General features: G+C 39.6%; 1 protein-coding gene across 2 annotated transcripts in view; it reads left to right on the top strand.

Annotated features, from left to right (window-relative positions):
* The window catches only part of ELP3 (elongator acetyltransferase complex subunit 3), a 120,186-nt gene that overhangs the window by 24,321 nt on the left and 68,723 nt on the right, over positions 1-27,142 (top strand). The gene's annotated exons all lie outside the window — the stretch shown is intronic.

Below are 27,142 nucleotides of genomic sequence, written 5' to 3' on the forward strand. Positions count from 1 at the left end.
TAGTGTATACATGTCCATGCCTCTTTATTGCTTTGTCACCGTTTACCCTTCCCCCTCCCCATAGCCTCAAGTCCATTCTCTAGTAAGTCTGTGTCTTTATTCCTGTTTCACCCCTAGGTTTTTCATGACATTTTTTTTTTCTTAAATTCCATATATATGTGTTAGCATACGGTATTTGTCTCTCTCTTTCTGACTTACTTCACTCTGTATGACAGACTCTAGGTCTATCCACCTCATTACAAATAGCTCAATTTCGTCTCTTTTTATGGCTGAGTAATACTCCATTGTATATATGTGCCACATCTTCTTTATCCATTCATCCGATGATGGACACTTAGGTTGTTTCCATCTCTGGGCTATTGTAAATAGAGCTGCAATGAACATTTTGGTACATGACTCTTTTTGAATTATGGTTTTCTCAGGGTATATGCCCAGTAGTGGGATTGCTGGGTCATATGGTAGTTCTATTTGTAGCTTTTTAAGGAACCTCCATACTGTTCTCCACAGTGGCTGTATCAATTTACATTCCCACCAACAGTGTAAGAGGGTTCCCTTTTCTCCACACCCTCTCCAGCATTTATTGTTTCTAGATTTTTTGATGATGGCCATTCTGACTGGTGTGAGATGATATCTCATTGTAGTTTTGATTTGCATTTCTCTAATGATTAGTGATGTTGAGCATTCTTTCATGTGTTTGTTGGCACTCTGTATATCTTCTTTGGAGAAATGTCTATTTAGGTCTTCTGCCCATTTTTGGATTGGGTTGTTTGTTCTTTTGTTATTAAGCTGCATGAGCTGCTTATAAATTTTGGAGATGAATCCTTTGTCAGTTGCTTCATTTGCAAATATTTTCTCCCATTCTGAGGGTTGTCTTTTGGTCTTCTTTATGGTTTCCTTTGCTGCGCAAAAGCTTTTAAGTTTCATTAGGTCCCATTTGTTTACTTTTGTTTTTATTTCCATTTCTCTAGGAGGTGGGTCAAAAAGGATCTTGCTGTGATTTATGTCATAGAGTGTTCTGCCTATCTTTTCCTCTAAGAGTTTGATAGTTTCTGGCCTTACATTTAGGTCTTTAATCCATTTTGAGCTTATTTTTGTGTATGGTGTTAGGGAGTGATCTAATCTCATACTTTTACATGTAGCTGTCCAGTTTTCCCAGCACCACTTATTGAATAGGCTGTCCTTTCTCCACTGTACATTTCTGCCTCCTTTGTCAAAGATAAGGTGACCATATGTGCGTGGGTTTATCTCTGGGCTTTCTATCCTGTTCCATTGATCTATATTTCTGTTTTTGTGCCAGTACCATACTGTCTTGATTACTGTAGCTTTGTAGTATAGTCTGAAGTCAGGAAGCCTGATTCCTCCAGCTCCATTTTTCGTTCTCAAAATTGCTTTGGCTATTCGGGGTCTTTTGTGTTTCCATACAAATTGTGAGATTTTTTGTTCTAGTTCTGTGAAAAATGCCACTGGTAGTTTGATAGGGATTGCATTGAATCTGTAGATTGCTTTGGGTAGTAGAGTCATTTTCACAATGTTGATTCTTCCAATCCAAGAACATGGTATATCTCTCCATCTATTTGTATCATTTTTAATTTCTTTCATCAGTGTCTTATAATTTTCTGCATACAGGTCTTTTGTCTCCTTAGGTAGGTTTATTCCTAGGTATTTTATTCTTTTTGTTGCAATGGTAAATGGGAGTGTTTTCTTGATTTCACTTTCAGATTTTTCATCCTTAGTGTATAGGAATGCCAGAGATTTCTGTGCATTAATTTTGTATCCTGCTACTTTACCAAATTCATTGATTAGCTCTAGTAGTTTTCTGGTAGCATCTTTAGGGTTCTGTATGTATAGTATCATGTCATCTGCAAACAGTGACAGCTTTACTTCTTCTTCTCCGATTTGGATTCCTTTTATTTCCTTTTCTTCTCTGATTGCTGTGGCTAAAACTTCCAAAACTATGTTGAATAAGAGTGGTGAGAGTGGGCAACCTTGTCTTGTTCCTGATCTTAGTGGAAATGCTTTCAGTTTTTCACCATTGAGGACGATGTTGGCTGTGGGTTTGTCATATATGGCCTTTATTATGTTGAGGAAAGTTCCCTCTATGCCTACTTTCTGCAGGGTTTTTATCATAAATGGGTGTTGAATTTTGTCAAAAGCTTTCTCTGCATCTATTGAGATGATCATATGGTTTTTCTCCTTCAATTTGTTAATATGGTGTATCACGTTGATTGATTTGCGTATATTGAAGAATCCTTGCATTCCTGGAATAAACCCCACTTGATCATGGTGTATGATCCTTTTAATGTGCTGTTGGATTCTGTTTGCTAGTATTTTGTTGAGGATCTTTGCATCTATGTTCATCAGTGATATTGGCCTGTAGTTTTCTTTCTTTGTGACATCCTTGTCTGGTTTTGGTATCAGGGTGATGGTGGCCTCGTAGAATGAGTTGGGGAGTGTTCCTCCCTCTGCTATATTCTGGAAGAGTCTGAGAAGGATAGGTGATAGCTCTTCTCTAAATGTTTGATAGAATTCGCCTGTGAAGCCATCTGGTCCTGGGCTTTTGCTTGTTGGAAGATTTTTAATCACAGTTTCAATTTCAGTGCTTGTGATTGGTCTGTTCATATTTTCTATTTCTTCCTGATTCAGTCTTGGCAGGTTGTGCCTTTCTAAGAATTTGTCCATTTCTTCCAGGTTGTCCATTTTATTGGCATAGAGTTGCTTGTAGTAATCTCTCATGATCTTTTGTATTTCTGCAGTGTCAGTCGTTACTTCTCCTTTTTCATTTCTAATTCTATTGATTTGAGTCTTCTCCCTTTTTTTCTTGATGAGTCTGGCTAATGGTTTATCAATTTTGTTTATCCTTTCAAAGAACCAGCTTTTAGTTTTATTGATCTTTGCTATCGTTTCCTTCATTTCTTTTTCATTTATTTCTGATCTGATTTTTATGATTTCTTTCCTCCTGCTAACTTTGGGGTTTTTTTGTTCTTCTTTCTCTAATTGCTTTAGGTGCAAGGTTAGGTTGTTTATTCGAGATGTTTCCTGTTTCTTAAGGTAAGATTGTATTGCTATAAACTTCCCTCTTAGAACTGCTTTTGCTGCATCCCATAGATTTTGAGTCGTCGTGTCTCCATTGTCATTTGTTTCTAGGTATTTTTTGATCTCCCCTTTGATTTCTTCAGTGATCACTTCGTTATTAAGTAGTGTATTGTTTAGCCTCCATGTGTTTGTATTTTTTACAGATCTTCTCCTGTGATTGATATCGAGTCTCATAGCGTTGTGGTCGGAAAAGATACTTGATACAATTTCAATTTTCTTAAATTTACCAAGGCTTGATTTGTGACCCAAGATATGATCTATCCTGCAGAATGTTCCATGAGCATTTGAGAAAAATGTGTATTCTGTTGTTTTTGGATGGAATGTCCTATAAATATCAATTAACTCCATCTCATTTAATGTATCATTTAAAGCTTGTGTTTCCTTATTTATTTTCATTTTGGATGATCTGTCCATTGGTGAAAGTGGGGTGTTAAAGTCCCCTACTATGAATGTGTTACTGTCGATTTCCCCTTTTATGGTTGTCAGTATTTGCCTTATGTATTGAGGTGCACCTATGTTGGGTGCATAAATATTTACAATTGTTATATCTTCCTCTTGGATCGATCCCTTGATCATTATGTAGTGTCCTTCTTTGTCTCTTCTAATAGTCTTTGTTTTAAAGTCTATTTTGTCTGATATGAGAATTGCTACTCCAGCTTTCTTTTGGTTTCCATTTGCATGAAATGCCTTTTTCCATCCCCTTACTTTCAGTCTGTATGTGTCTCTAGGTCTGAAGTGGGTCTCTTGTAGACAGCAAATATATGGGTCTTGTTTTTGTATCCATTCAGCCAACCTGTGTCTTTTGGTGGGAGCATTTAGTCCATTTACATTTAAGGTAATTATCGATATGTGTGTTCCCATTCCCATTTTTTTAATTGTTTTGGGTTTGTTATTGTAGTTCTTTTCCTTCTTTTGTGTTTCTTGCCTAGAGAAGTTCCTTTAGCAGTTGTTGTAGAGCTGGTTTGGTGGTGCTGAACTCTCTCAGCTTTTGCTTGTCTCTAAAGGTTTTAATTTCTCCATCAAATCTAAATGAGATCCTTGCTGGGTAGAGCAATCTTGGTTGCAGGTTTTTCTCCTTCATCACTTTAAATATGTCCTGCCAGTCCCTTCTGGCTTGCAGAGTTTCTGCTGAAAGATCAGCTGTTAACCTTATGGGGATTCCCTTGTGTGTTATTTGTTGTTTTTCCCTTGCTGCTTTTAATATGTTTTCTTTGTATTTAATTTTTGACAGTTTGATTAATATGTGTCTTGGCGTATTTCTCCTTGGATTTATCCTGTATGGGACTCTCTGTGCTTCCTGGACTTGATTAACTATTTCCTTTCCCATATTAGGGAAGTTTTCAACTATAATCTCTTCAAATATTTTCTCAGTCCCTTTCTTTTTCTCTTCTTCTTCTGGAACCCCTATAATTCGAATGTTGGTACGTTTAATGTTGTCCCAGAGGTCTCTGAGACTGTCCTCAGTTCTTTTCATTCTTTTTTCTTTATTCTGCTCTGCAGTAGTTATTTCCACTATTTTATCTTCCAGGTCACTTATCCGTTCTTCTGCCTCAGTTATTCTGCTATTGATCCCATCTAGAGTACTTTTAATTTCATTTATTGTGTTGTTCATCATTGCTTGTTTCATCTTTAGTTCTTCTAGGTCCTTGTTAACTGATTCTTGCATTTTGTCCATTCTATTGTCCATTCTATCTCCAAGATTTTGGATCATCTTTACTCTCATTATTCTGAATTCTTTTTCAGGTAGACGGCCTATTTCCTCTTCATTTGTTAGGTCTGATGGGTTTTTATCTTGCTCCTTCATCTGCGGTGTGTTTTTCTGTCTTTTCATTTTGCTTATCTTACTGTGTTTGGGGTCTCCTTTTTTGCAGGCTGAAGGTTCGTAGTTCCTGTTGTTTTTTGTGTCTGTCCCCAGTGGCTAAGGTTGGTTCAGTGGGTTGTGTAGGCTTCCTGGTGGAGGGTACTAGTGCCTGTGTTCTGGTGGATGAGGCTAGATCTTGTCTTTCTGGTGGGCAGGTCCACGTCTGGTGGTGTGTTTTGGGGTGTCTGTAGACTTATTATGATTTTGGGCCGCCTCTCTGCTAATGGGTGGGGTTGTGTTCCTGTCTTGCTAGTTGTTTGGCATAGGATGTCCAGCACTGTAGCTTGCTGGTCGTGGAGTGAAGCTGGGTGCTGGCGTTGAGATGGAGATCTCTGGGAAATTTTTGCTGTTTGATATTATGTGCAGCTGGGAGGTCTCTTGTGGATCAGTGTCCTGAAGTTGGCTCTCCCACCTCAGAGGCACAGCACTGACTCCTGGCTGCAACACCAAGAGCCTTTCATCCACAGGGCTCCTTAATTTGGGATGATTGGTTGTCTATTCAGGTATTCCACAGATGCAGGGTATATCAAGTTGATTGTGGAGCTTTAATCCGCTGCTTCTGAGGCTGCTGGGAGAGATTTCCCTTTCTCTTCTTTGTTCTCACAGCTCCCAGGGGCTCAGCTTTGGATTTAGCCCCGCCTGTGCGTGTAGGTCGCCGGAGGGCGTCTGTTCTTTGCTCAGACAGGACGGGGTTAAAGGAGCCGCTGATTCGGAGGCTCTGGCTCACTCAGGCCCGGGGGTAGGGAGGGGCACGGAGTGCGGGCCTGCGGCGGCAGAGGCCGGCGAGACGTTGCAGCCTGAGGCGCGCCTGTGCGTTCTCCCGGGGGAGTTGTCCCTGGATCCCGGGACCCTGGCAGTGGCGGGCTGCACAGGCTCCCCGGAAGGGCGTGTGGCTAGTGACCTGTGTTCGCACACAGGCCTCCCGGTGGCGGCAGCAGCGGCCCTAGCGTCTCATGTCTGTCTCTGGGCTCCGCACTTTTAGCCGCGGCTCGCGCCCGTCCCTGGAGCTCTCTCAAGCAGCGTTCTTAATCCCCTCTCCTCGTGCACCAGGAAACAAAGAGGGGCGTAAAAGTCTCTTGCCTCTTCGGCAGTTCCAGACTTCTCCCCGGACTCTCTCCCGGCCAGCCGCGGTGCACTAACGCCCTGCAGGCTGTGTTCACGCCGCCAACCTCAGTCCTCTCCCGGCGCTCCGACAAAAGCCGGAGCCTCAGCTCCCAGTCCCGCCCGCCCCGGCGGGCGAGCAGACAAGCCTCTCGGCTGGCGAGTTCCGGTCGGCCCGATCGTCTGGGCTGGAATCTCTCCGCTTTGCCCTCCGCACCCCTGTTGCTGTGCTCTCCTCCGCGGCTCCCAAGCTCCCCCACTCCGCCTCCCGAAGCCTCCACCCGCGAAGGGGCTTCCTAGTGTGTGGACACTTTTCCTCCTTCACAGCTCTCTCCCGCTGGTGCAGGTCCCGTCCCTATTCTTTTGTCTCTGTTTATTCTTTTCTCTTTTGCCCTACCCAGGTACGTGGGGGGTTTCTTGCCTTTTGGGAGGTCTGAGGTCTTCTGCCAGCGTTCAGTAGATGCTCTGTAGGAGTTGTTCCACGCGTAGATGTATTTCTGGTATATCTGTGGGGAGGAACGTGATCTCCGCGTCTTACTCTTCCGCCATCTTCCCGGAAGTCCTCCAGCATAATGATTTGATGTCACATATATCATGAAATGATGAGCACAGTAAGCTGAGTTAACATCTGTCATCTCATACAGTCCTAGTCATTGTAGTTGCTTCTGTTTTGTGGGAAAAAGGATTATGTTTTTAAAAAGTGAGCATGGTCCATTGGTTATTAGTATTTTCACAAAATCACTATGTGGAAGAATAAAAAGAAACTAAAAAAAAAGAAAAAGAACAACAGCAACAAAAAACCAAAACCAAGGGATTTCCCTGGTGGTGCAGTGGTTAAGAATCCGCCTGCCAATGCAGGGGACACGGGTTCGAGCCCTGGTCCAGGAAGATCCCACATGCCATGGAGCAACCTAGCCCGTGTGCCACAACTACTGAGCCTGCACTCTAGAGCCCGTGAGCCACAACTACTGAGCCCGTGTGCCACAACTACTGAAGCCCACGTGCCTAGAGCCCGTGCTCCACAACAAGAGAAGCCACCGCAGTGAGAAGCCCCCACACCGCAACGAAGAGTAGCCCCTGCTCGCCGTAACTAGAGAAAGCCCACGTGCAGGAACAAAGACCCAATGCAGCCAAAAATAAATAAATAAGTAAATAAATTTACTTTAAAACCCAGAAAAACCACTGTGCAGCTCTTCCCAGCCTGAGGCTGGTCTAAACTGCAGGGGTAGCTTTGATTGGACTAGGTGAGCCCACCCAAAAAGAGCACTGGGAGTACTTTTAATCTGAGACATTTAATTGCTATATAATCAACAAAACAAGTGACTTTTTTTAAAAAACATATTTATTGGGTATAATTGTTTAACAGTGTTGTGTTAGTTTCTGCTGTATAACAAAGTGAATCAGCTATACATATACATATATCCCCGTATCCCCTCCCTCTTGTGTCTTCCTCTCACCCTCCCTATCCCACCCCTCTAGGTGGTCACAGAACACCAAGCTGATCTCCCTGCATGTTGCAGCTGCTTCCTACTAGCTATCTGTTTTACATTTGGTAGTGTATATGTGTCAGTGTTACTCTCACTTTGTCCCAGCTTGCCAACTTCCCCTCCCTGGGTCCTCAAGTCCATTCTCTATGTCTGCGTCTTTATTCCTGTCCTGCCCCTAGATTCATGAGAACCTTTTTTTTTTTTAATGATTCCATATATATGTGTTAGCATAAGGTATTTGTTTTTCTCTTTCTGACTTACTTCACTCTGTATGACAGACTCTAGACCCATCCAAACAAAACACTCCCATTTACCATTGCTACAAAAAGAATAAAATATCTAGGAATAAACCTTCCTAAGGAGACAAAACACCTGTATGCAGAAAACTATAAGACACTGATGAAAGAAATTAAAGACGATACAAACAGATGGAGAGATATACCATGTTCTTAGATTGGAAGAATTAACATTGTGAAAATGACTCTACTACCCAAAGCAATCTACAGATTCAGTGCAATCCCTGTCAAGCTACCAAAGGCATTTTTCACAGAACTAGAACAGAAAATTTTACAATTTGTATGGAAACACAAAAGACCCCGAATAGCCAAAGCAATCTTGAGAAAGAAAAACAGAGCTGGAGGAATCAGGCTACCTGACTTCAGGCTGTACTACAAAGCTACAGTAATCAAGACAGTATGGTACTGGCACAAAAACAGAAATATAGATCAATGGAACAGGGTAGAAAGCCCAGAGATAAACCCATGCACATATGGTCACCTTATCTTTGATAAAGGTGGCAAGAATATACAATGGAGAAAAGACAGCCTGTTCAGTAAGTGGTGCTGGGAAAACTGGACAGCTACATGTAAAAGAATGAAATTAGAACACTTCCTAACACCATACACAAAAATAAACTCAAAATGGATTAAAGACCTAAATGTAAGGCCAGACACTGTGAAACTCTTAGAGGAAAACATAGAGAACACTTTGACATAAATCACAGCAAGATCCTTTTTGACCCACCTCCTAGAGAAATGGGAGTAAAAGCAAAAATAAACACATGGGACCTAATGAAACTTAAATGCTTTTGCACAGCAAAGGTAACCATAAACAAGAGGAAAAGACAACCCTCAGAATGGAAGAAAGTATTTGCAAATGAAGCAACTGACAAAGGATTCATCTCCAAAATATACAAGCAGCTCATGCAGTTCAATATTAAAAAAACAAGCAACCCAATCCAAAAATGGGCAGAAGACCTAAGTAGACGTTTCTCCAAAGAAGATATACAGACTGCCAACAAACACATGAAAGGATGCTCAACATCACTAATCATTAGAGAAATGCAAATCAAAACTACAATGAGGTATCATCTCACACTGGTTAGAATGGCCATCATCAAAAAAATCTACAAGCAATAAATGCTGGAGAGGGTGTGGAGAAAAGGGAACCCTCTTACACTGTTGGTGGGAATGTAAATTGATACAGCCACTGTGGAGAACAGTATGGAGGTTCCTTAAAAAACTAGAAATAGGGACTTCCCTGGTGGTCCAGTGGTTGAGACTCTGTGCTCCCAATGCAGGGGGCCCGGGTTCGATCCCTGGTCAGGGAACTAGATCCCACATACTGCAACTAAGAGTTGGCATGCCACAACTATAAGGATTCTGCATGCCGCAACAAAGATCCCACGTGCCGCAACTAAGACCGGGCGCAGCCAAATAAATAAATATTAAAAAAAAAAAACTAGAAACAGAGGGCTTCCCTGGTGGCGCAGTGGTTGAGAGTCCGCCTGCCAATGCAGGGGACACGGGTTCGTGCCCGGGTCCGGGAGGACCCATGTGCCGCGGAGCGGCTAGGACCGTGAGCCATGGCCGCTGAGCCTGCGCGTCCAGAGCCTGTGCTCCACGACGGGAGTGAGAGGCCTGCATACCACAAAAAAAATAAAAAACTAGAAATAGAACTACCATATGACCTAGCAGTCCCACTACTGGGCATATACCCTAAGAAAACCGTAATTCAAAACGAGTCATGTACCCCAATGTTCATTGTAGCTCTATTTACAATAGCCAGGACATGGAAGCAACCTAAGTGTCCGTCGACAGATGAATGGATAAAGACGATGTGGCACATATATACAATGGAATATTACTCAGCCATAGAAAAACAAGTGACTATTATTTAATAACTATTGTTCTAATTACTGTTTAATAACTATTAAATAATTTGTTGATGGGATCATTTATTTCAAATTCTAGTTGACGGAAGACAATTATGCTTTCTTTTGATACCTCATATCTCCATTTTTAGTGAGAAGAATACTAAGGTTTCATATATAGTTCAATGATTTAAGAAGTGAAAGTCTTAGAATAGTTTTTATTTTCAAAAATTTCAGGAACACCTGGCTAAGTTACTGTGTACTATTCTCTTTTATTTACTGAACATTAATTGAAGGCCCATTAGGGGCCATGCATTGCCTTGGACACTGGGAACAACGTGGTGAACAAGACGGATGTTGTCCTTGCCCTCGTGGTGCTTACATTCTACTGGTTCAACAAATACCAAACAGCAAGTGCTGTGATGGATATAGACGGCTATGATGGAGAATACCTGGGCTGATTCTGCACACAAAGTGGTGACGTTTAAGCTGAGATCTGAAGTATAAGGAGGGAGTCAGGCCAAGCGCAGAAAAAAGAAGAGGCACTGAAATGAGGAAGAACTTGAGGTGTTCCAGGAACAGAGAGGAGGCCAGGGTATCTAGATTCCAGTGAAAAGGGGGGCATATGTCATGAAGGGAGATTGAAAAGTTAGGTGTGGGCCTGATTATACATGCTTTTGAGGACTTAAAAACTTCCGAATCAGCAGTAGGAAGTAGATGAATGGTTTCAAGCAGGAGACTGATGTGTTCGGGTTTGTAAGAAGCTCATTCTGGTTATTGTGTGGCTGCAACATGAGAATGTTGGTGCAAGAGTGGACGTGGGAAACTGGATGGAAGAGTGTTGTATCCACCCCAGCTCAGATGAGGGTGGTGGCAGTAATGACAGAAAAGAATAGATGGAATAGCTGTATTTTTGTGTGGAAACTGACAGATTTTGGATCAGGTCCGCGGTAAGAAAGAGGAACGAATCAAGGATGACACCCAGGTTTTGGTTGTAGGAAATGATCGAGAGTTGTGTCACATACTGAGATGGAAAAGACAGAAGGAAGAACAGGTTTGTGGGAGGAAATCAAGAGTTTTACTTTGGCTGCATTAAGTTTGAAATGCCTAGAATACATTCAGGTGGGGATGTCCATAGGCTATATAAGAGATGTCTGGGCTGGCGATATAAAATTGGGGATTATCAGTTCATAGATGGTATTTATAGCCATGCAAATGGATAAGGTCACCTTATGGGAGAGTTTCAGATTTCCAAGGTATGCTACATGAAAACGCAATTTTTAGGGCCATTCTTGCAGTGTGAGCCCATCTTTTTTGTATACGTGCCTGTGAGTATAAATGCATAGAAGAGGTGGTAGAATGGTGATCAGCATAGGCAATAGTTAGCACTGAGGAGAAAGGGACATGAGACGTGGGGGTAAGGGAGGACGCATACAGCGTACAGTGTGCTGAGCATTGTGGTAAGTATTCACTTATCCAATTCTTATAAGAAGTCTTTAAGTATTTAACTTATCCCTGTTCTACAAGTGAGGAAACTTTCATTACCCTGTAATTAAGACAGTTTTGGACAAGCACACTTGTGAATGAATTTTGAATGATCCATCTGTTGGTCAGATATTGACAGCTAACGACCTAGGTAGGGCTTCCTCTTGGAATTGGGGACAGGGCCGTCTTTTTGTGCTCTCCCTACTTCTCCTAGCCCCTTCTTTTGCTCTCCTTTGGGTTGGTAAAAATGAAAAGAGTAGAGACTTTTTCATAAGTTTAAATAAATCTCAAGGGTAGTTTGAGGGGCCTGGGTAGAGAGTTCAGCAGCTGGGAAAGCATGTGTGAGCAGCTACTTTGTGTGATTGCCAGTAGAGGATGTGACAGGTTAATTCTATGTCCATGGATCTGGACTTTGAGCAACAGCTGGCCCAGGTGATCTCCATCCTGCAGGGCCTTTCGTAGCAGGATGAGATGGGACCGTATTTTACTGCTCATTCAGAACCTTGATCATTCATGAATATGAGTCATGCTGAGTAAAACGCTGAAGTCTTTCAATCTTTAGAGGAGTAATGATGTAAATCCATCGCATTCTTCCTAATAATACTGAAAATCAGATGATAGCTTAGAATAAAATGCAATTGGAGGAAGAAAAACAACCTTAATTAGTTCAAAGCCCCATGATATTAGGATGGCAGCAGTACCTCAGAGGATTACTGACTAAAATCCATTGAACTCTGAGAATTCCCTCACAGGATAATCTATTCAGACCATCATATTTTTCTACGCATGCTTATGTATTATATATTTTTTCGTTAGTGCAGCTGTTCTCATGTTGCAGACCTTGCACATTATGTGGATTTGAGCCATAAATATCTTGGACTTGTCCCGCCCTTCCCCACCCCCATGAAAGTTTGCTGCAGAGCTTTTCAGTCTACAGTTTGGGTCCCCCGGGTCATGTGAGCTAGGCCAACTGAAGATCTGCATAATGAATTTTTAGGATGCAGTTAGTCTGACATCTCATCAGCTGAAACTTTAAAATATTTGCTATATTCTTTGTGTGAAGTTTTATCTTTATTTTTGCAGAAATGGTGCAGTGTCTAGTGGTGTTTGTAAATTGCCTCTTTTTTTCCAGGTGAAAATAGAGTTTTATTATTATTATAACTTGCGATTACGGTATGTGTGTAGAAAAAGCCGTTTGGAGAAGCAAGCCTCTTTCTCTAATGGACCAGGCAGAGCCGGCGTTGTTTTGTTTCTTGAATTTACCTCAAGGGGGCAACAAACACTTTACTTTCGGATAAAAATTTTTATGGGATTTGAGCCTTCATTGCAAGGCTCTCGGGAAGTAGTAAAAGTACAATCTGGGAGTCATGAAACCATCCATAAATGCTACACTGAATCCTGCCAACCCACATTCGACGTGTTTTGCTTTTGACTCCTGGTCTCTATACTTTTATGAGATTATCTGGAAAAAGCCAATTTCTGGTATCTTGTTTGCTTTGTTGAGGTAAATTTTTACTGCCAATTCCCTATAATAGAGTTGGTATTTGTTTTTCAGGGAAGCTTTGTATAATTTGAAGAAATAGTTGTCTGGTTTGTATTATAGAGACATAGAAAACTATTTTCAAATGTTGACATCTTTGCAAAATGTAGAGCAGCCCAGAGATACTGTGTTTTGAACATAACGTTTTCTTCAAAATTTTTGGATGAGATATTTACTTTGCCGTTCTCTAAGTTCTCTTGCACAGAGGGTATTCATGAAAATTGTTTGGGTTACCCAGCGTGACCCACCTCTCTCAGAGGTAAGGTGATGAATTTCATGTTTATTTTACTAGTAGTTGATACTAGTACAACTACACAGATGTAATACTGACTTTGACAAGCTTAGCATAGGTGGGGTGTTTCTTGTTGTTGTTTTTAATAAATTTATTTATTTTATTTATTTATTTTTGGCGGCGTTGGGTCTTCGTTGCTGCGCGCAGGCTTTCTCTAGTTGCAGCGAGCGGGAGCTGCTCTTTGTTGCGGTGTGCGGGCTTCTCATTGCGGTGGCTTTTCTCTTTGCAGAGCAAGGGCTCTAGGCGTGCGGGCTTCAGTAGTTGTGGCATGTGGACTCAGTAGTTGTGGCTTGTGGGCTCTAGAGCGCAGCCTCAGTAGTTGTGACACACGGGCTTAGTTGCTCTGCGGCAGGTGGATCTTCCTGGACCAGGGCTTGAACCTGTGTCCCCTGCATTGGCAGGTGGATTCTCAACCACTGCGCCATCAGGGAAGTCCCTAGGTGGGTTTTTTTTTTAATATTAATTTTAAATTAAGTTAAAAGTTACATATTGTGACAGATGAGTCAACCGTGTTTAAGGTTAAAAGTCTTTGTTCGAATTAGTGTCAAGTTCTACTATCAGCTCAAGTGTGTCTCTGCTTTGCTATTGTGTGTGCCATCTGGTTAAAGTTTTGTTTTTTTCTTAAAAGATTAAGAGTTAGGGTAAGGAAAAGCCCTAACAAGGTGAACTTGGTTGTTATTTATGGCAGGTTAGTAACAAGCAGTATGTTATATCCTTGCAGATGGAAACATTGGAAAGCTGAGTGAACAGAGAGGTCAAGGACAAAGCAGGTATGATTTCTGTGAAGGCTCATTAAATCAAGCAAAGTGATAATCACTCATTACTATCAGCTAGACTGAGACTGCAGTAATCTCCAGAGATCATCAATTACTGGTGACTATCATCCTCTAAAAATCATAGCTCTGGAGGTGAAAAGGACCAGCAGTGGGATCTGAGTCACCCGTTCACCAGAATGCAAATGTTGCCAAATATCTCAAAACAACCTTTTAAAATGGTTTTATTCCTTTTTAATCAGCCTTGCCCAGAAGCAGTTTTGCATTCAATTTTTAATGCTCCTTGGCTGTTTTCACAAGATGCAATTTAAAAGGGTAGTTACCCACCAAGAAGTAGGTGAGTCATACCTTCTCCCTGTGGAATTTTTAATTCAGTTCTGTTCCTTCCTCTTTTTTTCCCCCTCCATCAATGACTTTAAATCCTCCAACTATGTCCTTCTGTGTCTTGGAGAAACTAGAGTGCTCGGTAATGCTGGGTCCCAGGCCCAGAAACTAATTTCATAGACTTGCAGAGGAATGAAGAAAGCAAAGCAACCTAAGAAGGCCTGAAAGTGGCCATCTCCTGCCTTGCTGCCCTGGCCTTATTTCTGGCAGGCCTCAGAACCTCTTGCATGTCTGGACTTTGGCTCTAATACCCTCCCCATCCCCGCCCCTCACTTCATATTGTTGATCACTTTTACTTTCTTCTTTGGTAATCAGATTTTCGTAGATGGTGACCAGGATCCTCAACATTGGCAGTCCAACCTAGGATACAATCTTAGTCATCATAAAAAGAGGTGATATTAGTTGTTTTTCTTCCAACATTTTATTTGAAACAAACAAAAATTGAAAGAATTTTCCAGTGAACATCCCATACCTGTCACCGAGGTTCTACTGTGTTTGCTTTATCACATACTTATCCAACTAGCCATTCCTCTATCAACCCATCAATCCTTCTTTTTATTTTTTTAAGACATTTCAAAGCAGGCTGCAGACTTCAGTACCCTTCTCCCCGAATACGTGCATTTGCACATCGTTAGCTACTTCACTGTTTGTAATATTTTCTTTTCAAGTAAATTTACATACTGTGAAATGCACAGGTCTTATGGGTACTCTTTGATGAGTTCTAACAAATGCATATACCTGTGCAACAAAATCATACTAAGATATAGAACATTACCATCATCCCAGAAAGTTTCCTCCTGTCTCCTCCCAGTAAATCCTCACCTGCACCTCCCAGAAGCAGCAGTCTTCTCTTTTTTTCCTTTCATAGATTAGTTTTGCCTGTTCTAAAACGTCATATGAATGGAACCATATAGCACATACTCTTTAGTGTAAGGCGTCTTTCACCGAGCGTTATATTTAGAGATTCATCCAAGTTGGGTATTTCAGTAGCTGTTACCTTTTTAGTGCTGGGTAGGATTCTGTTATATGCATAGAGCACAGTTTGTTTTTCCATTCTATTGATGGATAGCTGGGCTGTTTCCAGTTTGTAGTTATTATGATAAAACTTCAGTGAACATACTTATATAAGTCTTTTTGTGAATATATGTATTTATTTCTCTTGGGTAATAACTAGAAGTGGAATTGCTACATCATATGTTTAGTTTTGAAATTGCCAGACATTTTCCCAAAGTGGTTGTACCATTTTTACTCCTACGAGTAATGTATGAGTGTTCATTTGTTCCACGTCCTCACCAGCATAAGGTGTTGTCAGTCTTTGTAAGTTTAGCTATTCTAGTGGGTGTGTTGTGGGTTTCGTTGTGGTTTTAATTTGCATTTTTCTGATGACTAATGATGTTGAGCACTTTATTACGTGCTTATGCTTTCTATATATATTTCCTTTATGAAGTGTGTGTTAAAATCTTTTGCACATTTTTTATTGGGCTATTATATATCCTGGATTCTAGTCCTTTGTTAGATCTATATTTTACAAATACGAAAACCCAGTCTGTGGCTTGAGTGTTCATTATGTTAATGTATTTGAGCAGAGTATTTTGTCTTGGTAAAGTCTAATTTGCAGTTTTTTCTTTCATAATTACTGCTTTTTGTATTATCTCTAACAAACCTTTGCCTACTCACAAGGCAAAAAGATATTTTCCTGTGTTCTCTTCTAGTTATTGTTTTAGCCTTTGTATTTACCTTTCATACGTAGGCTTATGATCCATCTTGATTTAATATTTTATATACAGTGTGAGGTAGGAGTCAAGGTTTCTTTTTTTCCATATACATACCTAATTGTTTCAACATTACTTGTTTTAAAACTTCCCTTTCCTATATAGATTGTATTGGCACCTTTGTCAAAAATCAATTAGCTAGGGCTTCCCTGTTGGCGCAGTGGTTAAGAATCCACCTGCCAATGCAGAGACGTGGGTTCGAGTCCTGGTCCCAGAAGATCCCACATGCCGTGGAGCAACTAAGCCCATGCACCACAACTACTGAGCCTGCGCTCTAGAGCTCACAAGCCACAACTACTGAAGCCCGTGCGCCTAGAGCCCATGCTCCGCAATGAGAGAAGCCACCGCAATGAGAGGCCAGCACACCACAACGAAGAGTAGTCCCCACTCGCTGCAACTAGAGAAAACCCACGTGCAGCAACAAAGACCCCGTGCAGCCAAAAATAAATAAAATAATTTTTTAAAAAATCAATTGGCTATATAAATTTGGGACTGTACTCTCTTCTGTTCCGTTGATGTGTTTTTGTCTTTATGCCAGTACCACAGTCCTGATTACTGTAGTTTTATACCTTTAAGTAGCATAAGTCTTCTAACTCTGTCACTGTTTTTCAAGATTGCTCTGGATATTTTAGGTGCTTTGCCTTTCTATATAAAGTTTATGCTTATCAATTTCTATTAAAAAGTGTGATAGCCATATTAACAAACTGAAGGATAAAAACCATATGATCATCGCAATAGATGCAGAAAAAGCTTTCAACAAAATTCAACACCCATTTATGATAAACACTCTCCAGAAAGTGGGCATAGAGGGAACCTACCTCAACATAATAAAGTCCATATATGACAAACCCCCAGCCAACATAATTCTCAATGGTGAAAAACTGAAACCATTTCCTCTAAGATCAGGAACGAGACAAGGTTGCCCACTATCACCTCTGTTGTTCAACATAGTTTTGCAAGTTTAGGCCACAGCAATCAGAGAAGAAAAAGAAATAAAAGGAATCCAAATCGGAAAAGAAGACTTAAAACTGTCACTGTTTACAGATGACAAGATACTATACATAGAGAATCCTAAAGATGCACCAGAAAACTACTAGAGCTAATCAGTGAATTTGGTAAAGTAGCAGGATACAAAATTAATGCGCAGAAATCTCTTGCATTCCTATACACTAAAGGTGAAAAATCTGTAGGAGAAATGAAAGAAACAGTCCCATTTACCGTTGAAACAAAAAGAATAAAATACCTAGGAATAAATCTTCCTAAGGAGACAAAACGCCTGTTTGCAGAAAACTATAAGACACTGATGAAAGAAATTAAAGGTAATACAGACAGATGGAGAGAGATACCATGTTCCTGGATTGGAAGAATCAACATTGTGAAAATGACTGTACTACCCAAAGCAATCTACAGATTCAGTGTAATCCCTGTCAAGCTACCAATGGCATTTTTCACAGAACTAGAACAAAAAATTTTACAATTTCTATGGAAACAGAAAAGACCCTGAACAGCAGAAGTAATCTTGAGAAAGAAAAACAGAGCTGGAGCAATCAGGCTCCCTGACTTCAGACTATACTACAAGGCTACAGTAATCAAGACAGTATGGGTGGGAGGGAGATGCAAGAGGGAGGGGATATGGGGATATATGTATACATATAGCTGAGTCACTTTGTTATACTCAGAAACTAACACAACATTGTAAAGCAATTATACTCCAATAAAGATGTTAAAAAAAGAAAAAAGACAGTATGGTACTGGCACAAAAACAGAAATATAGATCCATGGAACAGAATAGAAAGCCCAGAGATAAACCCACGCACGTATGATCACTGTATCTTTGACAAAGGAGGCAAGAATATAAAATGGAGAAAAGACAGCCTGTTCAATAAGTGATGCAGGGAAAACTGGAGAGCTACATGTAAAAGAATGAAATTAGAATACTTCCTAACACCATACACAGAAATAAACTCAAAACGGATTAAAGGGCTTCCCTCGTGGCGCAGTGGTTGAGAGTCCACCTGCCGATGCAGGGGACATGGGTTCGTGCCCCAGTCCGGGAAAATCCCATGTGCTGCAGAGCGGCTAGACCTGTGAGCCATGGCCGCTAAGTCTGCGCATCTGGAGCCTGTGCTCCACAACAGGAGAGGCCACAACAGTGAGAGGCCCGCGTACCGCAAAAAAAAAAAAAAAAAAAAGATTAAAGACCTAAATGTAAGGCCAGACACTATAAAACTCTTAGAGGAAAACATAGGCAGAACACTCTATGACATAAATCACAGCAAGATCCTTTTTGATCCACCTCCTAGAGAAATGGAAATGAGAACAAAAATAAACAATGGGGCCTAATCAAACTTGAAGCTTTTGCACAGCAAAGGAAACCATAAACAAGACAATAAGACAACCCTCCGAATGGGAGAAAATATTTGCAAACGAAGCAACTGACAAAGGATTTATCTACAAAATATCCAAGCAGCTCATGCAGCTCAATATCCAGAAAACAAGCAGCCCAATCCAAAAATGCGCAGAAGACCTAAATAGACATTTCTCCAAAAAAGATATACAGGTTGCCAACAAACACATGAAAGGGTGCTCAGTTGTCACTAATCATTAGAGAAATGCAAATCAAAACCACAGTGAGGTATCACCTCACTCTGGTCAGAATGGCCATTATCAAAAAGTCTACAAACAATAAATGCTGGAGAGGGTGTGAAGAAAAGGGAACCCTTTTGCACTGTTGGTGGGAATGTAAATTGTTACAGCTGCTATGGAGAACAGTATGGAGGTTCCTTAAAAAACTAAAAATAGAACTACCATATGACCTAGCAGTCCCACTACTGGGCATACACCCTGAGAAAACCATAATTCAGAAAGAGACATGTACCACAATGTTCATTGCAGCACTGTTTACAATAGCCAGGACATGGAAGCAACCTAAGTGTCCATCGACAGATGAATGGATAAAGATGTGGCACGTATATACAATGGAATATTACTCAGCCAAAAAAGAAGTGAAGTTGAGTTATTTGTAGTGAGGTGGATGGACCTAGAGTGTGTCATACAGAGTGGAGTAAGTCAGAAAGAGAAAACCGAATGTTGTATGCTAACGTATATATGGAATCTAAAAAAGAAAAAAAAAGGGTTCAGATGAACCTAGGGGTAGGACAGGAGTAAAGACGCAGACGTAGAGAGTGAACTGGAGGACACGGGGAGGGGGAAGGGTAAACTGGGATGAAGTGAAAGAGTAGCATTGACATATATACACTACCAAATGTAAAATAGATAGCTAGTAGGAAGCAGCTGCATAGCACAGGGAGATCAGCTCGGTGCTTTGTGACCACCTAGCAGGGTGGAATGTGGGGGGTGGGAGGGAGGCACAAGAGGAGGGGATATGGGATGTAAGTATACATATAACTAATTCACTTTGTTATACAGCAGAAACTAACACAGCATTGTAAAGCAATTATACTCCAATAAAGATGTTAAAAAAAATAAGTAAAAAATAAAAAGTGTGATAGGATTGGGAATGTGTTTAAACTATAGAAGAATTTTGAGAAAATTACCATTTATTGTTTTCCAGTTTTTGAACATAGTCTATCTCCTGGTTTCCTTAAGTGTTTTTTAATTTCTCTTAGCAGTCTTCAGTTTGGATATTTTGTAAGCTTTTTGTTAAATTTATTCCAAAGTATTTTGTTGATGCTATATTAAATGAAATTTTTAAAAATTGTATTTTCAAATTGTTTGCAGCTAGTATCTAGATACATGGTTGATTTTTGTATATTAACCTTATATCATATGACCTTACTATAAATTCACTACTTAGTTCTAAAAGTTGTTTTTGTAAATTTGCTGGGATTTTCTTCAAAAACAATCATATAATCTGCAAATACAGTGAGTTTTAATTTTTCCATTTGGATTTGCATGCTTTTCTTTTTCTTGCCATATTGCAACGGCTAGGACATTCTGTACAGTGTTAAATAGAAGTGGTGAGAGTGAGTCTCTCTGTCTTATTCCCAGTAATACAGGGAAAACATTTAATATTGCAGTGTTAAGTATAGTGTTACTTGTGAGTTTTTTTGTAGATACCTTTATCAGATGGAAGAATTTTGCTAGGAGTTTTTATCGTTAACTCATTTGTCTAATGATTTCTCTGTATTTAAATGATCATATGATTTTCCTCCTTTATTCTGATAATATATAGCACTTTGATTGATCTTTTAATGTTAAACTAACCTTGCATTCCTAAGATAAACCCTATTTGGTCAAAATGTATTTTTCTTTTTATATATCACTGGATTCACCTTTCTAATACTTTGTAAAGGATTTTTTTCATGAGGGATGGTGGTTTGTGATTTCCTTTTATGTAACTTCTTTGTCAGGTTTTGGTTTTAGTGTTATGCCGGCCCTATAAAACAACTTATGAAGTGTTTCCTCCTCTATTTTCTGAAAGAGTTCGTGTAAGATGAATATTATTTTTTCTGTGTTTGCTAGTACTCAACAGTAAAACTATCCAAGACTGGAGTTTCTTTATGGGAGGGTCTTAGATGATTAATTCAATTCCTTTAATAGATAAAGGGATATTCAAATTTTCTGTTTCTTCTGTGTCCATTTTGGTATATTATACTTTTCAAGGAATTTGTTTTATCCAGATTGTCAAACTTTTTGGTATTAAGTTGTTCATAATGTTCCCTTATTTTGTCTTTAATGTCTGTAGGATGTTAGTGATCATCCCTCCTTCACTCCTGATATTGATTACCTGTGTTCTCTCTTTTTTTCTTTATTAGTCTAGTTAAGGTTTATCAAATTTTGTTCTTTGTAAAGAATTAACTCTTGGTTTTGTTTATGTCCTCTACTTAATATATTTCTGCTTTTATTTTTATTATCATCTTCTACTTGATTTGGATTTCCTTTGCTCTTTCTATGCTTAAGTAAGGTATAGAAACTTAGCACTATAGACCTTTCTTCTTTTCTAATAAGTATTTAAAGCTCTAAAGTTTTCCCCTAAGCACTGCTTTGGTTGAATCCCACAAATTTTAATATGTTGTATTTTAATTATTATTCAGTTCAAAATGTTTCCTAAAATTGTATTTTGACCCATGGATTATATACAAATGGATGGTTTAATTTCTAAATTTCCAAAAACTTGGAGTTTTTCTTGATTTCTTAATGTCATTGATTTCTAATTTAATTCCATATTGGTCAGAGAGGGTCTATTCTATACAATTTCAGTTTCTTGAAGTTGTTTTATTGAGGCTTATTTTGTGGCTCAGCATATATGGTCTGTCTTGGTGAACAAACTATGTATATTTGATAGAATGTGTATTCTGCAGTTGTTGAATGTAATGTTCTATAAATATCAATTCAGTCAAAGCGGTAGATAGTGTTGTTCAGATGGTCCTTGTCTTGGGGTTGGTTTGGTTTGTTTTGTTTTCTGTGTAGTTCTATCAGTTGCTAAGAGAGATTAAAATATCCAACTATGATTGAAGAATTATGTGTTTCTCCCTTTAGTTATATTAGTTTTTACTTCATTTATTTTGAAGATCTGCTCTGAGGAGTATGCACATTTATGATTGATATGTTTTCCTGGTATTTGAACTTTTTATCAATATGAAGTTACCTTTTTATCATTATGAAATGTCCTTTCTTTCTGGTCTTGAAGTTTCCTTTTATTGATATTAAATTAGACATTACAGCTTTTACATACTTAACTGTTTTCCCTATGTAGTATCTTTTTCCATCCATTTACTTTCCACCCATATGTGTTTCTGCATTGAAACTGTGTTTCTTTTAACAGTCTAGTTGGCCGTTTTATGGAAGTCTACAGTAGTTGGGTCTTGTTTTTTTATCCATTTTGACAATGTCTGCCTTTTAATTGGAATGTTTAATCTGTTAACATTAGATACCATTAATATTTGCATCTACCAATTTAGTCACTCCCTCACTTTGATTTTCAGTAGCCAAGAGTAATGGTTTTACTGAATACCATTATTGTCTAATTCTGTGCAATGCATTTTTTCTATATCCTTTAATAGGGAATGTCTTCTTAAGAGAGAGGGTCTGTCATACCTAACACAATTCCTTGAGGAGAGAAGGTATAGTAAGTCCCCTACATACGAACCTTCAAGTTGCGAACTTTCAAAGATGTGAACATGCGTTTGCATGTCCAGACATGTAAGTTAGTTCATGTGTCTGGCATTATCTGTAAAAGTTGGTTACCTAGGCTAATTTTGTTGGACTTACGAACAAATTGGACTTACGTATGTGCTCTTGGAATGGAACTCGTTTGTATGTAGGGGACTTACTGTACTTAAAAAACATTGTTAAATGAGTGCAGTGGGAAGAACTGTGCATTAAGAATTAGGTTCCAGACTTATTTCTTTTGTTATCTTACATTATTAATGAGGAGGCAGGACTATATTATTTCTAAAGTTACTTCTTTCTGTGACATTGTGTGCTTTGAAGATTTCTACTGGAATGGGAATTTTTATCTAAAAGATGTGCTCGGGGGCTTTCCCTGGTGGCGCAGTGGTTGAGGGTCCGCCTGCCGATGCAGGGGACACGGGTTCATGCCCCAGTCTGGGAGGATCCCACATGCCGCGGAGCGGCTGGGCCCGTGAGCTGTGGCCGCTGGGCCTGTGAGTCCGGAGCCTGTGCTCCGCGACGGGAAAGGCCACGGCAGTGAGAGGCCCGCGTACTGCAAAAAAAATAAAAAATAATAATAATAATAAAAGATGTGCTCGAAGGTTATTTTTCATCTAGCAGTCACTTTCTGACAATGACAACTTTTCTATAATGCATTTATGTGTATAGCCCTTAAATTTGAATGTGAATACAATATTAAAAGAATGTGCAATAACCATGATTGTTTTTTTCTATTAATAGTACATTGCTGTTGGCTCTTCAGCTATCTGATTAGGAGTATAAAATGGTAGCATTCTTGTCGGCTACTGAAAGAATCAAAACCCAAACTGTTATGGGTTGTTTTTCATATATCTTAAACCTTGTCAACTAGCATGATAAGGGACCAAAGGTCCCTGATTACTCTCTAAGCTATGTTACCAGGTGAGTTTTTCATAGGTTGTACTCATTTAAAAATTGAACTTCTGTTCCTGTCTGTTTCCTCAGTTTGTGTTGGGCAGAACCTTATGTTATAGACCCTCTTGACATAACTGCCAATATCCAGGAAGCAAACTTGACCACCATCTCAAAAGGGAAAAGATAGTTATTTTAAAATTCTCAAACATTCAACTCAGTCATTCTTAAGTTTGGAATATCACTAGCACAGCATTATACAGAACATAAAATTTTGTTGAGATATTTTCCAGATATGATTATAGCCCCCGCACCACCCTGCCCCCCGCCAAAAAAGCATGTGTTCTGTGGTACTACTGAGGAATTACACCAATAACTCCAGATGTTGTTTGGCAAGTCAAAAAAATCTTTGGCTGTCCAAAGAAGTTTATAAATTCTACTTACTCATTTTGAGACTGCAGATGCAAAAGAGAGTTTGTACATTGTGATTAATGAAGATCAATATTTAATCTACATATTACAAATATTTACGTTGTGATTTGGTTTGAGCAGGTTGAGTTTGAGGTAGAGGGATGTCCATGTAGGAAAGGGTCCATAAACCTCTCAGAAATTTGGGCTTAGACCTCTAGTGAGATTTCACACAGGAAATCTAAAGTAAGACACATCCAACTTAATTAATGACAGAGGTTTTAGAGAGGACTTCAGGAGATTAATAGTAATCAGAAGTGTTCTTTGATGCCACAGCCTTCTTGGAGCGAATCAGAAACCGTTTACAGGAGATAATAAAGAGACCTTCACATCGTCTTTCTTCCGTGTCCCCCTGGTTGGGACCTTAGTGTGAAGGGACAGTAAGTAATAACAATAGATGTCACTTTTATAGGTCACTTTCTTCCTTCCAGAAATAGAAGCATGCTTTCCAAGAAATCATTTCTATCCAGTTATATATCTGCCACTTCTGGCTCTTTGTTCTTAAGTGGTTCTTGGTTTTAGCTGTGGGTCTTATCGCTACAGCTAGACTGTTGAGCATCTCTGGGACAAAAACTACTGTATCTTTACTTTCTGTAGATTACCTGGCCTAGTGTTCAGCAACTTTTAGGGTTATCTATTTGCAAGAGGAAAGGTAACCAGTAGAATTAGCTAGGGGCTGCTATGGGAGTAGAGAGAGACCTCCTATGTCTTCGGTTATGCCTCATTCATTTACTCATTCTTCATATTTGTAATTTTTATATTGAAGGAGAGTTTTTAGTGCTGAAGCCCTTACCTCTAAATGTATACGAGCCTACTGCCTTCCAGAAGCTTCCTGTCTAGGTGGATAGACATAGCCACAAATAACAAGACAAACTCCATTCGGAGTAGGGGCAAGGTACGTTAGGAATGAGAGCGCAGAATTACTTAGAGGCGCTGGGAAGATGTCATGGCAGGAGAAATGTATTTGAGCTTTGTTTTGAAGTCTGGGTAGCGTTTGGTTTTTATTTGCTTTTATGTTCCCAGGTTATTGTCCCATCTCCCACCCCCTCCTAGCCCCAACCCCCCAGTTAAAAAATAAATGCTGTCGGCATAAGTTATTGGCTTAAATTATGCTTCACAGAGAACATTAGCATCTTTTATAGTTGATGCCACTCCTATGGCATACAGAAAAGTGTAGGATTCAGCATAGCCCCACAGTGGTGGCATTTAGGCTTATTTAAAATGACCCTATAATGCCACAAAAAAAGAAGTGGAATTGGAATCAGAAGACCTGGGTCCAAGTCCTGACTTTGTCTCTTAGAAGCTCATGATCAGGGTTGGAAAATTTGGTACATTTCCTAAACGCCTAAGATTTTAACAAGTCTGCCTCTCCCCGCTCCCCAATGGTATGGTAATTGAACTCGGTAGTAAATGAGAGCCACACTGTCGGATGGCTGTCTGAACAGTGTGGTGGGTTATAGCAGGCCATAAAATGCCAGCGCAGACATTTTGCTTAGATTAGTTGACAGCCTTTGTGAACATATTTGCAATATTTTAAAAAACCAATCATACTGATATCTTTACATCTCCCTTTAATGAAGAGGCAAGAATTAGTGATATGTAGAACTAAATATAGCATTAACAAAAATCCTTTTAAAAATGACCTTATACTGTATAAGATGACCTTATATTCTGTTCCTTAGAAAATACTCCATTGTTTTTGCTCAAATTTGTAGGTATTTCTGCTTAATTGCTTTTCAGATGAAAATACAATTCTGAAAGAAAGATAGTGGTAAATAGAAAATACTGGCTTTTAAAAACGAGTTATTTTTTGTTCCTCCATTTCTGCTCCTGCAAAAGGTAATGACATTTTCCCCAAGAGGAAAGACACTTTTGAAATGGAGTTAAATTATTGTTTGCGAATAAGGTTTGCCTCTGTCCTGTACTACATTCTAACTACTTATGAAGAGACCTTATCATCCTCGCAGCAGCTTTCTCTATCAGTCTTGCTTGGGCCTTTGATGATCTGTGCAATAGAGATTAGCTAGTGGATTTCTCTTTCCTCTAGATGAATTCCCATCTGTGCAGTTGCCTGTCCTCTAGTTTTAGTATTGCTAGGTACTGTTGTGCTGCCAACTTTGCTGATAACTTATTGGCATCCTTTTAGGAAATACTGTGGGTTGCTGTTTTGTTTTGTTTTGTTTGTTTGTGTTTACTTATTTATTTATTGGCTGCGCCTTGCGGCACATAGGATCTTTGTTCCCTGACCAGGGATTGAACCCGTGCCCCCAGCATTGGGAACATGGAGTCTTAACCACTGGACCACCAAGGAAGTCCCAGGAAATACTGTGGGTTTTATAAAAATATCAGTTAATAGAGAGGTTTTATGATACAATTTTGGAATGCCTGATTGTAAAATGTTCTCACTTACTTTGTTAAATATACTCAAAACTTAGAGTTTTCCGCTTTTTGGTTTTTTCAGCTGTCATGCAATATGCTTTCTCCATAATACATTAGTGTTTTCTTTTTTTTAAATTTTTTAAAATATTTATTTATTTTATTTGGCTGTGTCGGGTCTTGGCTGTAGCTCGCAAGATCCTCGTTGCAGCACGCAGGATCTTTTTTGTTGTGGCGCACAGGCTTCCCTCTAGTTGTGGGGGCACAGGCTCCAGAGCATGCAGGCTCAGTAGTTGTGGCTCGCGGGCTCTAGAGCGCAGGCTCAGTAGTTGTGGTGCACGGGCTTAGTTGCCTCGCGGCATGTGGGATCTTAGTTCCCCCAACCAAGGATCAAACCCACGTCCCCTGAACTGGAAGGCAGATTCCTAACCACTGGACCACCAGGAAAGTCCCTTAATATTTTAAAACAATGGTTTTCTCCAAACACAATAATTGGTATTCAAAGAAGGTGAGTTACATGTATTCTGCATGCCTTGGGACCCACCTGTTTGAGAGGCATGAGACTTTCTGATCTGATTGTTTCAGAGAAGCTAGCTGTCAGAGGCAAGATTTGATAAGATCTGTGCCCTTTTTTGTCTTATGATTCATCGTTTAGTAACTATAGACTAGTTGTTTACCTTTGGTTCTTGCTGCCTGTAGTAATCCTATATAAAACCTTAGGAATAGGGTAATAGTGTAAACACTTTGAACGTCTAGAGTGAAAGACTTCAGAATCAGTCCTTCAGTTCAGTGATTCGTAACCTTCTTAATAATTATTATTAAATTAGATAAGTCAGTTTTATTGACAATTATGAATTGTCAATAATAAATGAACTTAAAGGAGAACAGTAGTTACAAAACTATGGAAATTTTATGATTTTTATTTTTCAAGAAAAAAAGCTATGAACTTCTTTGGAAACACGAAATTAAGTGGCAAAAAAAGGCTTCCCTCACCCTGCCCGAAGAATTGAGAAAGTTGTAGAAGGGTACACTGAGAAGAATTATTTCGTTCTAGGAGAAGTTGAAGAGAGGACAGATCTGATGTCCCATGCTGAATTGTCCAAGCCATGTGATAGAGTGAAACACAGGGTAGGATTTTTGAAGTCAGACAGACCTACCTTCAAATCCTGACTTGGATTTTATGAGCTCTGTACCCTTGGACAAAGTATTTAATCACTTTAGTAACTTCAGTTTCTTTATCTGTAAAATGGGGATAAGACGACATACTTCATAGAGCTAACGGGAGCATTCAGTGCGTGTGGAGTATATAGTGCAGTGCTTGGCCGCAGTGGC

This window comes from Globicephala melas, chromosome 6 (assembly GCF_963455315.2).
Source record: "Globicephala melas chromosome 6, mGloMel1.2, whole genome shotgun sequence".
In the NCBI taxonomy this organism is placed as follows: domain Eukaryota; kingdom Metazoa; phylum Chordata; class Mammalia; order Artiodactyla; family Delphinidae; genus Globicephala; species Globicephala melas.